Source organism: Miscanthus floridulus, chromosome 5 (assembly GCF_019320115.1).
Source record: "Miscanthus floridulus cultivar M001 chromosome 5, ASM1932011v1, whole genome shotgun sequence".
Classification (NCBI taxonomy): Eukaryota; Viridiplantae; Streptophyta; class Magnoliopsida; order Poales; family Poaceae; genus Miscanthus; species Miscanthus floridulus.
The window spans coordinates 92325242-92340330 of NC_089584.1; the positions used below are offsets into that span (position 1 = coordinate 92325242).

General features: G+C 41.9%; 1 pseudogene; it reads left to right on the forward strand.

Annotated features, from left to right (window-relative positions):
* The first annotated feature begins 825 nt into the window (after window positions 1-825).
* The window catches only part of LOC136454932 (GDSL esterase/lipase At1g28600-like), a 58031-nt pseudogene continuing 43767 nt past the window's right edge, over window positions 826-15089 (forward strand).

The window sequence follows — 15089 nt, forward strand, 5'->3', positions numbered from 1 at the left end:
GTTGGAGAGGAGATGTGTTTTTTTTCATTCTTCCTAAAAAACAAAGATTTGAAAGGATTATCAGGTACTCTTGGAGATGCTCTAAGGCAACATATCAAACAATCCCCATATACGGGCGACGGTTAGTATCCATGTGCTTTCAGGTATATATTTACTATATATGCAGGCACATTCATTTTTGGTAAGACCATAATTCACAAGAAATGTTAGTATTAACTATTACTAAAGATATACCCGAAATACCATGATATAGTCAGTTTCCTTTTATAAGACGTATTAGGATTCCGGGGTATCTTTACAAGCACACTTCTACCCACCAGTTCACACGCATCAAATTGTTACTTTGAAATCAGTCTGTACTAAGATATACTCCTACGTGGAATGTGTAATCTATTGATATTACAATGATGTACTAATAACTATACATATGTATAATTCTAGTAATTATCGTTTAAAATTTACGGAGTTTGACCTTTCCAAATCATAATACGCTATGATTTTGAAAGAGATGGAGTATTAGGCATGTCTAGAAGTACGTAAGGCAACAGTTCAAACAATAACCCTCGAAATGGGAAGCCAATATCTTGAGCATATATCTCTCCAGACCATTTACAATTTTTTGCTGCCGGGTGATTTATTGCATCCCTTAATTATACCATTGGCGATCCTCGATCACGTACATCTTCTAGTATAAATTGCTAGTAGGAGCTCACATCTGGAACGCAGCACAAGAACCTAAACTCATCTTCTTTCGCCGTCCCCTCCTGCCTAGACTCCACGATTGTCCGTACTTGTTAGTGTTAATGTGTTCATCAAGAAGACGAGATGCGGGGTGCCATCCTCCTCGTTTCCGTTGTCCTCCTGCTCAACTCCCCGGTGGGTTTGTGCGGCTGTTTCAAGCGCATCTTCAGCTTTGGCGACTCCATCATTGACACGGGCAACTTCATCAGCACAGTCGCTTCGACCCCGATAAAGGAGCTCCCCATATGGCATGACCTACTTCAACCGCCCCACCGGCCGTGTCATAATCGACTTCTACGGTGAGTGTAATGCATCATATCCGTACGTCCATTACGCATGAACCTACACTGTTGCATTGGCTAGCTGCATGTGCATTGTTGATCTCAATCGTTGTGTTCATTGTGTACACAAATGTGCATGCATGTGTCGTCGTCTCAGCGCAACCGCTGGGTCTGCCACTGGTCCCGCCGAGCATACCGGAGGAGCACTACATCAGATTTGTACATCACTACCGACATCATCACTGTCGGATTTGTGAGAATCGACGGTGATGTACCTTCACTGTCGGTTATGAGCTTGAAAATAAAAAAATGATTGGGGCTAGGCTAAAACCGACAGTGAAGGACCACATCACTGCCGGTTTGTGGCTTGAACCGATAGTGTTTTGGCGGGCACTCATCACTGCCGGTTTAAGCTAAGAGCCGACAGTGATTGAGCTCTATCACTGTTGGTTCTAGCCAAGAACCGACGGTGATAAGCCTACAACACAAAAAGGCTGCAGCCATCCTCTCCTTCCTCATCTCTTCCATCCCGAGAACAGAGGCGCGCGTTTGGACCCTTCCCTCTATTGTTGCGGCTGCTCTTCACCATGAAGCTAGTGCTTGGATTTTGAAGAATGGCTTGATCTTTTTCTTTAAGGTTAGTAACAAACATTCACTCATTTGATTTTGTTGCTTAATTAGCTTCGTTTTGATGGCTACATTGCTTGATTCTCATTCTAGTTCTTTCTCCATTCTAGGGAGCACTTTTTCAATTGGACATTTGTGCAAGGCTCAAATTATGGTGAATCCATCATTCAAAAGGTTGGTGTCTATGAACATATTTAAATTCCTAGCTAATTATTCCATGGTGGTTAAGATCATCATTGTTAGTATGTGATGCTATAATTAGTTCTTAGAAGTATAGTAGAATAGTTATTCTTCAATATTGTGCAATAATTGTTTTTTACTACGATTTTTAATTTACAGGGCCAGGGCTAGCAATTTCAATTTTCTAATAATTAGTGTACAATAATGTTTTTCAAAAATGGTACTTTCGAGCTACAATTGTTGTTCATGAAGCTCGATTTCTTATTAATTCTTTGTAATTACTGTCTCAGTATTTTTTGTGCAGAGATGGATTGAGAGTGGATGCATCTGTCCCGAACGGACAAGCGATACATGCATGGCGTCAGCCAGTTTATCACCGATGCCAAAGCCCATGCTGAAAATAGGAACCCTGTGTTCTGTTCATGCAAAGATTGCAAGAATCAAAGGAACTTTCGTCAAATTGAGTCTATACGATCGCACTTGATTACCAGGGGGTTCATGCCATACTATACGATATGGACTATGCATGGCGAGGTTGGTGTGAATGTTCTGCAGGAAAACGATGATGAAGCCGACATGCCTGACGTAGTCATCCACGATGCTGACGAGGAACCCGGTGTCAACACGGAACCTATGGCCACAGTTAATAATGTGTTTAGGAACACGCTAGCTGACGACACCGAGGATAACGATGACATTTCTCAGCTGCTACGTAATGTTGAGACCGGATGTTTTAGTGAAAGACAGCTGAGAAAGCTAGAGAAAATGAGACAAGATGACAAAACACCATTGTATAGGAATTGTTCAATGAGCAATCTGGAAGCCGACATCATGCTGTTAGAATTCAAATCGACAAACGGATTGAGCGATAAAGGCTTCGATCAGTTGTTAGGTATAATAAGGAAAATGCTCCCAGAAAAAAAAACAAGTTGCCAGAAAAGACATACTTGGCCAAGCAAATGATCTGCCCCATCGGCCTCGAGGTTGAAAAAATCCATGCGTGTTTCAATAATTGTATATTGTACCGTGAAGAAAAATACAAAGACTTGGATAAGTACCCCAAGTGTGAAGCTCCACGGTACAAGGAAGGGCTATCAGATAAAGGTACCAAGACCAAAGGAGGTCCCGTAAAGGTCGTTTGGTATTTCCCTATAGCTCCCTTGGTGCATAGGTTGTTTACATGTGCAAAATCAGCCAAGCTGTTGCGCTAGCATGGCGAAGAGCGTAAGAAAGATACAATGATGAGGCACCCCGCCGATGAGCATAACTGGAGGACTGTCAATACTATGTTCTATAAGGACATCGGTGGAGAGGTAAGGCATCTTTGGTTTGCTTTGAGCATAGATGGGATGAATCCTTTCGACCAGGTTAGAAGCAATCATAGCACCTAGCCAGTGACGCTCTATATATACAACCTTCCACCTTGGGTCTGTATGAAGCGGTCGTACATCCAGATGCCACTACTGATCCAAGGGCCAAGACATCCTGGGAATGACATCGATGTGTTTCTAGAACCAGTGATCGATGAACTAGTGGAGATGTTTGAAAAGGGTGTGCCGGATGTTTGGGACGAGTACAAAAAGGAACATGTCACGATCAAGAGAGTACTTATCGCTAAAATCACCAACCTGCCAGGTCGAGGTTCATTGTCCGGAGAGAAGACAAAAGGCTATACTGGATGTGTCAAGTGCTTGGACGACATCGATGTGGTAAATCTGCCAAATAACTCAAAGATAGTTTATATGGGATACCGTAGGTTCCTACCTAAGGATCACCCTTACCGTAGGAACAGAAAAGATTTCAATAGTACTATTGAGAAACGCTTAGCTCCAAAATATCGAGACGGGCCTGAGATACTTCGATAACTAACAAACTAGAGGTTGTCCTTGGGAAGGGGCACAATGCAGTAGTAGCGCCTGATGGGAGCGTTTGGAAGAAAAAATTGGTTTTCTAGAAACTACCTTACTGGCCATTTCTGAGTGTACGCCACTGTCTTGATCCCATGCACATCACTAAAAATGTGTGCGCTAACACTCTTAACACCTTGATGGACACCGGGGGGACATCGAAGGATTTACTAGCCACACGCCTGGACATGCAACACTTGGGAATCAGGAAGGAGCTGCATCCCGTGGAGCTAGAGAATGGCCAGTTTGACCTTCTGGTTGCGTCATGGACATTGAAGAAGGAAGAAAAGCGTGCCCTTATTTCTTTCTTCAATAAACTCAAAGTCCTGACAGGCTACTGTGCGAACCCGAAGAGGCTAGTGAACATGAGAGAACTCAAGTTCAACTATGACCCTATGAAGGCCCATGACTGTTATGTCATTATGACTTAGCTGCTCCCTGTTGCCTTGCGTGGTATCCTCCCCCAAAGGTCCGCGCCCCAATCATAAAGCTTTGCTCGTTCTTCAACGTGATCTCAAAAAAGGTCATTGATATGTCCATGCTAGAGCAGCTGCAGTGGGACATAGTTCAAACTCTCGTTAGGCTTGAGTTGCATTTCCCGCCAACTTACTTTGATATCTCATTGCATCTGCTCATTCATCTTATTGACCAAATTAGAGCCCTTGGCCCAATGTACCTACATCAGATGTTCCCTTTTGAAAGATTGATAAAAGTTTTCAGGAGGTATGTTAGGAACAGATTCAGGCCAGAAGGGGGCATGGTTGAAGAATGGTCAACGGAGGAGGCCATTGAGTTCTGCACATATTATCTAGACATCAAAAGGGTCGGAGTTCTAGAATCACATCACGAGGGAAGACTACGTGGTAAAGGAACGATCGGGGAGAAATCTGTTACAGTAGATGACCCTGTTTATTTTAGACAGGCATAGTTCGCTGTTCTCCAGCAAGCCGAGGGTGTGATGCCATACATTGATGAGCACAGACAATCGCTACAAACTATGTATCCGAGCAGGTCATAGGCTTGGCTAGATAAAAAAAAGGAGGAATTTGTCAGCTGGTTGCGACGTCGCTTGCGCTTGGAATAAAGTTGGGTAATCAAATGGATGCCTTAGCCAAGGGGCCTTCGAGTACATATCTTAAGTACTAAGGGTATGAGATCAATGGATTCACATTTTATACAAAAAAGCAAGATGGAAAGAGCACATACCAAAATTGTGGTGTTCGTTTTAATGCTCACGAACGTGTACGCGACATACTATGGTTTCATAGAGGAGATATGAGAGCTAGCCTATGGTCCATTGAAGGCGGCTCTTTTTCACTACTAGTGGGTCCGGCTCGAGGAAATCAACACTGACAGCGAAGGGTTCACTACCGTTGATATCACTAAGACCGCATACAGAGACGACCCATTCGTCCTTGCAAGAGATGTTATGCAAGTCTTCTATGCAAGGGACAATAAGACAAAATGAAAGCTAAAAGTAGTCCTAGAAGGAAAAAGGAAGATTGTCGGTGTCGATGGAGTGACGGACGAAGAAGACTATAGGGGCTATCAGGAAATGCATCCATTTGGGATGAACGTACCCCTACCTATCCTTCAAGAGGGCGATGAACCTGCTTACGTACGAATTGATCACAATGAGGCCCTCATTGTTGATGCACCTAAAGATAGTTAGATTATTGTTAACTATGTAATCATTATGCAGACGTTGTATCAGTAATTCGCACTGAATATTTAATTTATATTATGTGCGCATCTCTATAATTTAATTATTAACTATGTAATTAAATATTAAGATGATGTTCACAAACACTATTATTTGATAATTATAGACCATTAATTAATTATCACAGAATTAAATAATCAAGACACAAATTTTTCTGTTATTTTAGAATATAAACTAACTACATTATTTCTATTAATAAATAAATAAATAAATAAATAAAAGCAAACTAACCAAATTCCCTATCCTAGCTCAACGGTTAAGGTCGCGCACTCTGTCCTCTGAGACTTGCGCTCGAATCCCAGGCGGGCCAAACTTTTTGATTTTGCATTTATTATTTAGTAGTTCATTACAATGGGATAAAAGAAAAATAAATAAAACCATTCTAACCGAACTCCCTATCCTAACTCAGCGGTCAAGGCCGCGCACTCTCGACCCCGCGACCCGCGCTCGAATGTCAGGCGGGCCAAACTTTTTTATATTTTTTTACTAAAAGATGGCAGCAGGGCCCTTCACTGCTAGTTTTGGTTTTAAAACCAGCAGTGATAGCTTCTATCACAGTCGGTTGCTCAAACCGATTCACTATCGGTTTTTAAACTAAAACCGACAATGATGTGTAGATGCTCCTCACATGCCAACAGTGCTCCCATGACCACAATAGTTGGAACACTGCTCCCACCTACCCTGACAACTTTAGTTCAGAAATAAAAATATACCACGACTGCTAGCCCCTATAAAATGGCCCTCGGCCAAGAGCTAGCCTCTCCATACATGTTGGTTTCAGCCAGGGCTTATCAGCCATGATATAATGTTTTTCTCTTACAACAAACTGGAAGTGATGTCCATGCCCCCTATAAAAAACAAACTACCGGCCATATACATCTATCCCACCCACCCACGAACTCTCTCAGTCTCATTTCTCATGTTTCACTCTCACTTCTCAAGACATCCACCCTCTCTCTCTATGTGATTTGGTCATGGCTCCTACATTTTTCAATGGTATTGATATGTTGTCTTCTCCAATATTCTATCTATATTCATTTGATCTATATTTATATTCAAGTTTCTTTGCATTCTACATTTATATATATTCTTATTCCTTGCATTCGATCTATATTTAATTATGTAGCCACATTTTACTTGGAAGAATTTTTTGTGCATGTATTTTATGTTCATATTTTTTTGCATTTTATCGATCAGGTGGTATGAACAACGGACCTCCCCCACCATAAGAACCAGGTTTCCACCCTAGCGATGAGCCATTCGCTCCTAATGTGGCCATTCCATGGTTCCTTGTTCCAGCTATTGTATGAAATATTTTCCAACATCTTTTGTTTTTTATGCTAACAAATAAGTGTAATTAGTTTAATATCATTGTTGCATGCATATATGTCACAGACTAAATTCCAATAGATTGGCTGCGAACAGCACTTAGCTGGTTCTTTATCTCGGACATCATCGAGAACATGGCATCTAATGCAAGTGGTCGGCTATGGACATGTGAACTCAGTTTTTCCATCCCTGTGAGGGGTTCAAATCATCGAAACCATATTCACGGGATGGGAATACAGAGCCCGGACGTGATAAGCGCCCAATTAAGTACCGTGTGCATCTGTTTAGAGGCACTTCGACATATTTGCTATAATGTGCCTGATTTCTCGCACTTCAAGGCACTTGCTTTGAATGCTGGTGATATCTCCATCCCGCAAGCAAGCAGATGGTTTGCGAGCTACAACCATGCGGATGTGGTAAAATGATCACTTATACCTGAGTCGTGGTTATTTGTTGTTTATTATTGTAATAACATTCTCTAATTTTTTTTTCTTTTTCTCTGCATGTAGATTGCGCTCCAGGACATTACCTATGCTGCATGTGGCTTGTGGGTTGTTCTAGACCAAGCTACGGAGCAACTCGGGTATGATTGGGACTTCTGCAATGGAAACCTCGGCCAGCTCACTATAGAAGGATGCCAGTACTGCATAAGGATTACTAACAGGGGCAGTGGTCGTTTAGTAGGTTACATCTATGGTAGACCATTCTTTCGGTATTGAGGCACGAGAGAGTGCACTCATACGGGCATTGGACTTCATCGATACAAGCGGATACATAATCCATGACATCAATTACCATATATGGCTACAGAGGCATGTTAGTGTGCGTGGCCCGATCGATCCCGGCAGTGATTTCGATAGTAATTAATGTTTATTTAGCTATGTTTTTAAGGTCGTAGTTTAATTGGTTTCTAATTTTAATATGTACGGCTTTGTGTGTTTAATTATTGTCATGCATGTAATTCGTGTAACATTTGTTGGGCAACTAAAAATATACATTCTGGTGTCGTATTGGTCTCAAAATTATTCTCAAGCTTGCACATGCCACGTGTGAAGGAAACACCAAGTTTGGGATTTTCCGGAGATGGTTTGCTACTTTCTGAGGTTTAATTGAATTTTCGCGCGATGACACCATTTAATTATAGGTTGAACTAAGTCTACCCACGAAAAAATCCGGAATGGTGCCAAACTTTTACACAGGCTCTAATGTTCCCTAGGGATAAGAATTTTGTGGAGGTGGATGAAAAAATCTATTGGGTCCAAGATGAAATTCACCCTAGTTTGTCTCATTCGGCATAGAGAAAAATATAATAAATAAAAAAAGATCAGAAAAACCTCAGATCCTGTGTGGGGTCTTAATTTGGTTGTACATGCTTGTCAAAAAAATTCAAGCCATTTCGACATAGGCGGAGTATACATGCTTCATAGAGGTACACGTGCCCTTTTATCGAACCATGACTATACACATAGGTTATCAAGGTTTCTGTGGTTCATAGGTATTCTGGTGTCATATTGGTCCCAAACTTTTTCTTTGGCTTGCACATGTCACCTGTGAAGGAAACATCAAGTTTGGGATTTTCCAGAGATGGTTTGCTACTTTCTGAGGTTTAATTGAATTTCCACGCGACGACACTAATTAATTATAGGTTGAACTGAGTCTACCCACAAAAAGATCCGGAATGGTGCCAAACTTTTACACAGTCTCTAATGTGCCCTAGGGATAAGAATTTTGTGGAGGTGGATGAAAAAATCTATTGGGTCCAAGATAAAATTCACCCTCTTTTGTCTCATTCAGCACACTAAAAAATATAATAAATAAAAAAACTAATCAGAAAAACCTAAGATCCTGTGTAGGGTCTTAATTTGGGTGTACATGTTTGCCAAAAAAATTTCAAGCCATTTCGACATAGGCGAAGTATACATGCTTCATAGAGGTACATGCGTCCTTTTATCGAACCATGACTATACACATAGGTTATCAAGGTTTCTATGGTTCATACGCATTCCGGTGTCGTATTGGTCTCAAACTTTTTCTTAGGCTTGCATGTGCCACGTGTGAAGGAAACACCTAGTTTGGGATTTTTCGAAGATGATTTGCTACTTTCTAAGGTTTAATTGAATTTCCGTGCGACGGCACCGATTAATTATAGGTTGAACTGAGTCTACCTACGAAAAGAACCGGAATGGTGCCAAACTTTTACACAGGCTCTAATGTACCCTAGGGATAAGAATTTTGTAGAGGTGGATGAAAAAATCTATTGGGTCCAAGATGAAATTCACCCCCTTTTGTCTCATTCAGCACATAGAAAAATATAATAAATAAAAAAACTTATCAGAAAAACCTAAGATCCTGTGTGGAGTCTTAATTTGGGTGTACAAACTTGCCAAAAAAAATTCAAGCCATTTTGACATAAGAATACATATGCTTCTATTTATTCAGTATATAAAAGATATTTTTTAATATATATAAACATCACTGTCGGTTTCAAAAAACCGACATTGATGAGAATAAACCAACAGTGATACTGGTTATCACTGTTGGTTTATTTTTGAAAACCAGTAGTGATATATAAAAAATTAAAAAAAATATGCTAGCCCTCGGGTTCGAGCGTGGGTCTCGGGCTGCAGAGTTCAGAGACTTAACCGCTGCGCTAGTATAGGATGTGTGCAAAGGGTTATTTACTTTTTTTCTTTTGACCTTTATGCCGCTTAAAAAATTATAAAATAGAACAAAAAAAAATTTGGCCACCTAGGACTCGTACACGGGTCTCGGGGGCTAAGTTGAGGGGTCTTAACCGTTGCGCTAGTAGGAGGAGTTCGAAAGAAAACAAAAACTTATCCTACTTAACATCTAAGTTAACACCTAACTGCTACACAACATCACTGCCGGTTAGGGGAATGACCCGGCAGTGATGTAACCATCATTGTTGGTTTGCAAGCAAAATCAGCAGTGATGAGCTATTTCCCGAAATAAATTAATAATTTATAAAATAGAACAAAAAAAATTGGGTTGCCTAGGACTCGAACACTGGTCTCGGGGGCTAAGTTGAGGGGTCTTAACCGTTGCGCCAGTAGGAGGAGTTCGAAATAAAATGGAAACTTATTCTACTTAACACCTAACTGCTACAACACATCACTACCAGTTTGGGGAGTGATCCGGCAGTGATGCACCCCATCACTATCGGTTTGCAAGCAAAACCAGCAGTGATGAACTACTGCTATAAAAGTGGCGCGGGTTGAAATTATCCTAATTCATTTCAACCCCACGCCAACCCCTCCCCCCGCACCGCCGGAGCACCGCCACACGTCATCCACAGGCCCACGCTGGAGCACCACCCCATGCTAGAGCACCGCCCCACGCCGTCCACCTCCCCAAGCCGAAGCACCACGCCGTCCATGCCAAGCTGGAGCACCGCGCTGTCCATCCCATCGCCGAGGCCTTCAGGAGCACGCGGACAGCTGCTTTCCCATCCCCACGGTGAGTGCGTGGCTCATTGCCCGCTACGTGTCTGATGAAATGTCCCACAGCTGCTTACTTGAATTAGTTTGATCATGCAGTGTGTGTTGTAGTTTGTTTTTGGAGTACTTGCATTTTCTCTGTGAAACAAACTTACATTTTCTCTGTGAAACCATCTTGTGCATCATTGGAGCTTGGCCGGATACATATGTGAAACCAATGGCTGGCCTCACCTCATAGCTTGCAATTGCAACTGCGCTCCCATTAGGTGGATACTCAATGTTTTTGGAACTATGCCACCGATGCTCAATGTTTTTGGATGTGAGGATGGAGTATATATACTTTAGACCTATAGAACTAATATATGTCCAAACTTGTCATGGAATTCTCCATGCTATCAGCATAAAGATGCATAATTATTAACTTATGCAAGATTACAAGTAATGCATAGTTATGTAGCATTGTGCATTAAACTAGGAATATTTTACAACAATCCTATCTTATTATGAGTTTTTGCATGTCACTTTCCTGGGATAGTATGAGATGCATATTTGCCCCTACCAACCATGTAAGTTTTTGATCAAAGTATCACTAATTTGGAAAGATGCTTACCTGCACTGATACTTGTGAAAGAACCTCGCGCCGATGGTTGGGGGATTTATAGTGAGACTGAAGACTCTGAGACATCTCTAGGAGTATATCCAAAAGTTTTAAACTGGCTCTCTAAATCATCATTTGGTTTTTAACAAATAAAAAATATTCTTTATATCTTTCCTTCATCTAACAACTATTACTAAGGCACGTGAATAGCTGTTTTCCAAACATTCCTATCTATGCAATGGTTGTGTATTATTCGTAAATATATTAAATTGTATAAGAATACATCATGTTTGAATGACAACTTAATTTACTTAAATGTATAGGCAACCATGGCATGGTATGCTGTGCATGTTGGTCACATGCCTGGGATTTATCGAACCTGGAAAGATTGCTATGCTCAAGTCAATCGCTACCCTGGTAATTTGCATAAAAAATACAACACAGAAGCTGAAGCTTTGAGGGCCTACTATAGTCATCTGGCCTACCTTGCAAACCATGGGCAACCGGCCTACTATGGTCCAATGAATGCAAACCATGGCCATCCACTGGTACTAGAGATCGAAGAGAAGCCACCCGTCGGAGATGTGAAGATTAGGAGAAATGCTCCTTGGTCTTGGAAAGATGTCATGCTTTTATTTATGGCTATGGTCATCGCTTTTCTTATTTGGAAGTTGATGTAGGCTTAGTTTCGTAGAACAGTAGGTGGACTTTGTTGTATATGGTCAATCAAACAATGAATTTGTTCTAGGTGAACATATGCTATTATTTGACTTTGGTGTATGTGGACTTATTATTAGACTTTGCATTAAACATATTATATATATATGAACATATACTATTAGTAGTTGTCCGTAGCCAAAACTAACCACGATCGTGTCATAGCCATGACTCATCGTCGCTTGTTACCCCGTCGCCGAAGAACAGATAGGCAACAAGAAGCGGCTAATATCGCTGAGACAGGAGAGCCGCATGATCCGACAAACGGTGACGGTGTCAATCAGGTTGGTGAGAACGAGCAGCCATGAACCCCGTCCAGCCTGCTCGATCTGGGTCAAAATGACCAAGATGGCCAGGTAACTTTGGTATCATGTGACTATGTAGCCACACACGCTAATCAATTGAGAGGGTGTCGGTGTGGGACCCACAGGATACCCCGCAAGGAAGGGAGAAGACCTAGTATAATTAGGATTCTTCTCCTGTAATCTTAGTAGCAGTATTACTCTATAATCCTACTAGGAACTCTCATCGTAAACCTACTAGGACTTTGGCCTCCTGACTATATAAAGGAGGGCAGGGCTCCTTGGATTGGGAGTTTAGACAACAATTGTACAACACAACACTTTACAATCAATCCAACGCAAAGGCTAAAAACGCTGACTGGACGTAGGGCTATTACTCGATCTACGATCGAGGGCCCGAACTAGGATAAATCGACTGTCTCTTGCGTTAACCGTCGAGTTCTGCATACGCTAAAGCCCGAACATACTGCCCTGGGTACCCCATGGTAGGCTATCAGTGGTCAAACATTGACAGCTGGCGCACCAGGTAGGGGCTTTCGACGACTTTGCATCCAAGAGCTTGATGGAACTCGACAACATGATCTTCTCAGAGGGATTGACCTTCATCTTTGGTTCATGGATCTACGAGGCAGGCGACGATGGCAAGCTCCAAGGCCGTCTCCTCAAAGATTCAGATCATCATCAGGACTTTTCCATTTCGGCGACAACGACAGATCAACTGACCGGAAGATTTGCACAGCTCGTAATGTCCAACCCAACTCAGATTCCACGACTTCACACATCCGATTCAAACTCAAGTTCTGCTTCCGAAACAAAGTCTTATTCGAGTTCTTTCGGAAAACCGAGTTCTTTCGGAAAACCGAGTTCTTTTTTGACAAAGGTCCGGAACATGACATCAACCTATCAAGAATACTACTCGGAGTTCACTGAAAGTACTTCAAAGAAGTCGGGTCCTCTTCCGTTCAGACTCCACAACGTGGCAACATCTTATTAGACATGGCACGAAGGATCCACTTATCCCATACTTAGAATGCCACTGAAGGGAGCCCAGGAAGGTCTTGTTTTAACCATAACATCTCAAGACTGCATCATTCACTGGCCAGGTACCATTCCTGAGGATGATGGCACCCAACTAGTCGATGATACGACAACAGCAACTCTACCCTACCAAGAAGGAGATTCCATCTATGACTTTGAAACCTCTACAGGAGTTATCAATAGCTCTGGCAGTACAGAAATCAACGACGATGATAGAACAACTCATGCTAGAGAAGTATTCATGATTCGCCGTCCTCAATCACCATTGATCCCCCTAGAAGAACTCAATGTAAGGTCTTCAGATGAATCCGAGTCCAACATATCACCATTTATCCAGGGGCACGATGGTGAGACTGAGAGTTAGAGGCAAGCAAGAGAAAGAAAGAACAAATTGAAACAAGGATGTCAACGCCGTGCTAAACAGCAAAAAGACACTTAGATCAAATATGAATCAGACCTAGCCGAGTACAATAGAAGAAAATTAGAACGAGAGGTCGAAGAAGAATGAGCAGCGAATACACCCTATGATAAGATCCGAGAAGCACTAGAAGAACTCAGGGCGACCTCATATCCTAATGAAAACCAAGAACAGCTCCGAGACTTTCTCCGATCAACAGCCTTTAGGACACACGATGGAAGAGCAACATCTCATGAACAGGAAGATCAAAATCAAAGGAAGTCCGCTTTCGAAAGGCTCGGACCAAGTGGGAGTCACAACGGAGAGAGCCAAAGAAATCATAGTCAAAACAACCGAATCGAACAACCGAGAAAGGCCAGAAGCAAAGCACCTACTCAGACAGCCACACAGAACTACTCTCACCAAGACAACAGTTGGTAAGAAGGGGGCGCAGAATCGGAATATACAGAAGCCAGAACGCATGATAGATTCCCCTGTTATGCAAACAGACTTGCTTCAATACGACTACCTCACAAGTTTAAACCGTCCAACCACTCCAAATATGATGGCAAGACTGAACCAAAGCAATGGCTCAGGATTTACTCATAATCGATTGAATTGGCCGGAGGAGACGATGACATCAAAACCTTGTTCTTTCCCATGGCGCTAGAAACCATGCCACTTCAATGGTTTGACAAATTGAATCCAGGATCAATCAGAAATTGGGAAGACTTGCAAAGAGCTTTCTGTGAAAATTTCACGGGAATTATTATACATCCAATCACCCACGTAGAATTAAAAGGACTCAAGCAGAAAGGAGGTGAAAGTCTCAGAAATTACTATCGACGATTTGGCGAACTACGAGCTCAAGTACATGACATCACACAATGAGAAGTAATCGAAGCTTTCTCTCACGGAATCATGGCTAGGTGGCAATTTCAAGACTTCTGCAAAGAAAACCCAAGAAACAATGAAGAATTCAGAAGAACAGTAGAAAAGATGATTACTCTAAAGAAAAAAAACAAGAGAAAGATTACCGGATAGAAACAACAGAGACAACCCGGATTGGCAAAATCCTTAAAACAACAGATATCAGGAGAGAAAGCGAGGTCCAGACAACACAGTAGCAATGGCTGACAAATCAAAGAAATTTACTAAGCCTAGAAGATATGATGACATTGAGAACATATGTTGCCCCTTGCACCCCAATGGAAAACACACCATCAGAAATTGCTACACCTTCAACGAAAGATACACTAGAAAAGATAGCAAGGGAAACGATAAAGAAGACAATCAGAAAAAAGGAGACAACCATGAAGACAAGGGATTCCAAAAATCCAGAGGGATAGTGGTAGTAATCTTTGCTGGGGTTCCAGATTCTAGAAGCAAACATCAAGAAAAACTAGCGTTACGAACCATCATGGCAGCAGAACCTGCTACACCAAGATATCTCAATTGGTCAGAGTATCCAATTCAATTTTCAAGAGAAGACCAATGGACCAGCGTAGGAAATGCAGGCCAGTATCCACTGGTTCTAGATCCAACCATTGCCGGTATGACTGTTACGAAAGTACTAATCGACGGAGGAGCCGGACTCAACATTATTTTTTTCAAAAACCCTAAGGAAGATGGGACTACAACTCGTCGGGATGATCACACCAACAAGCACACCTTTTTATGGCATAGTACCCGGCAAGGCAGCAATGCCACTTGGACAAATCACTCTACCGGTTACTTTTGGGACTCCCTCGAACTACCGCACAGAATTCATCAAGTTTGAAGTCGCGGACT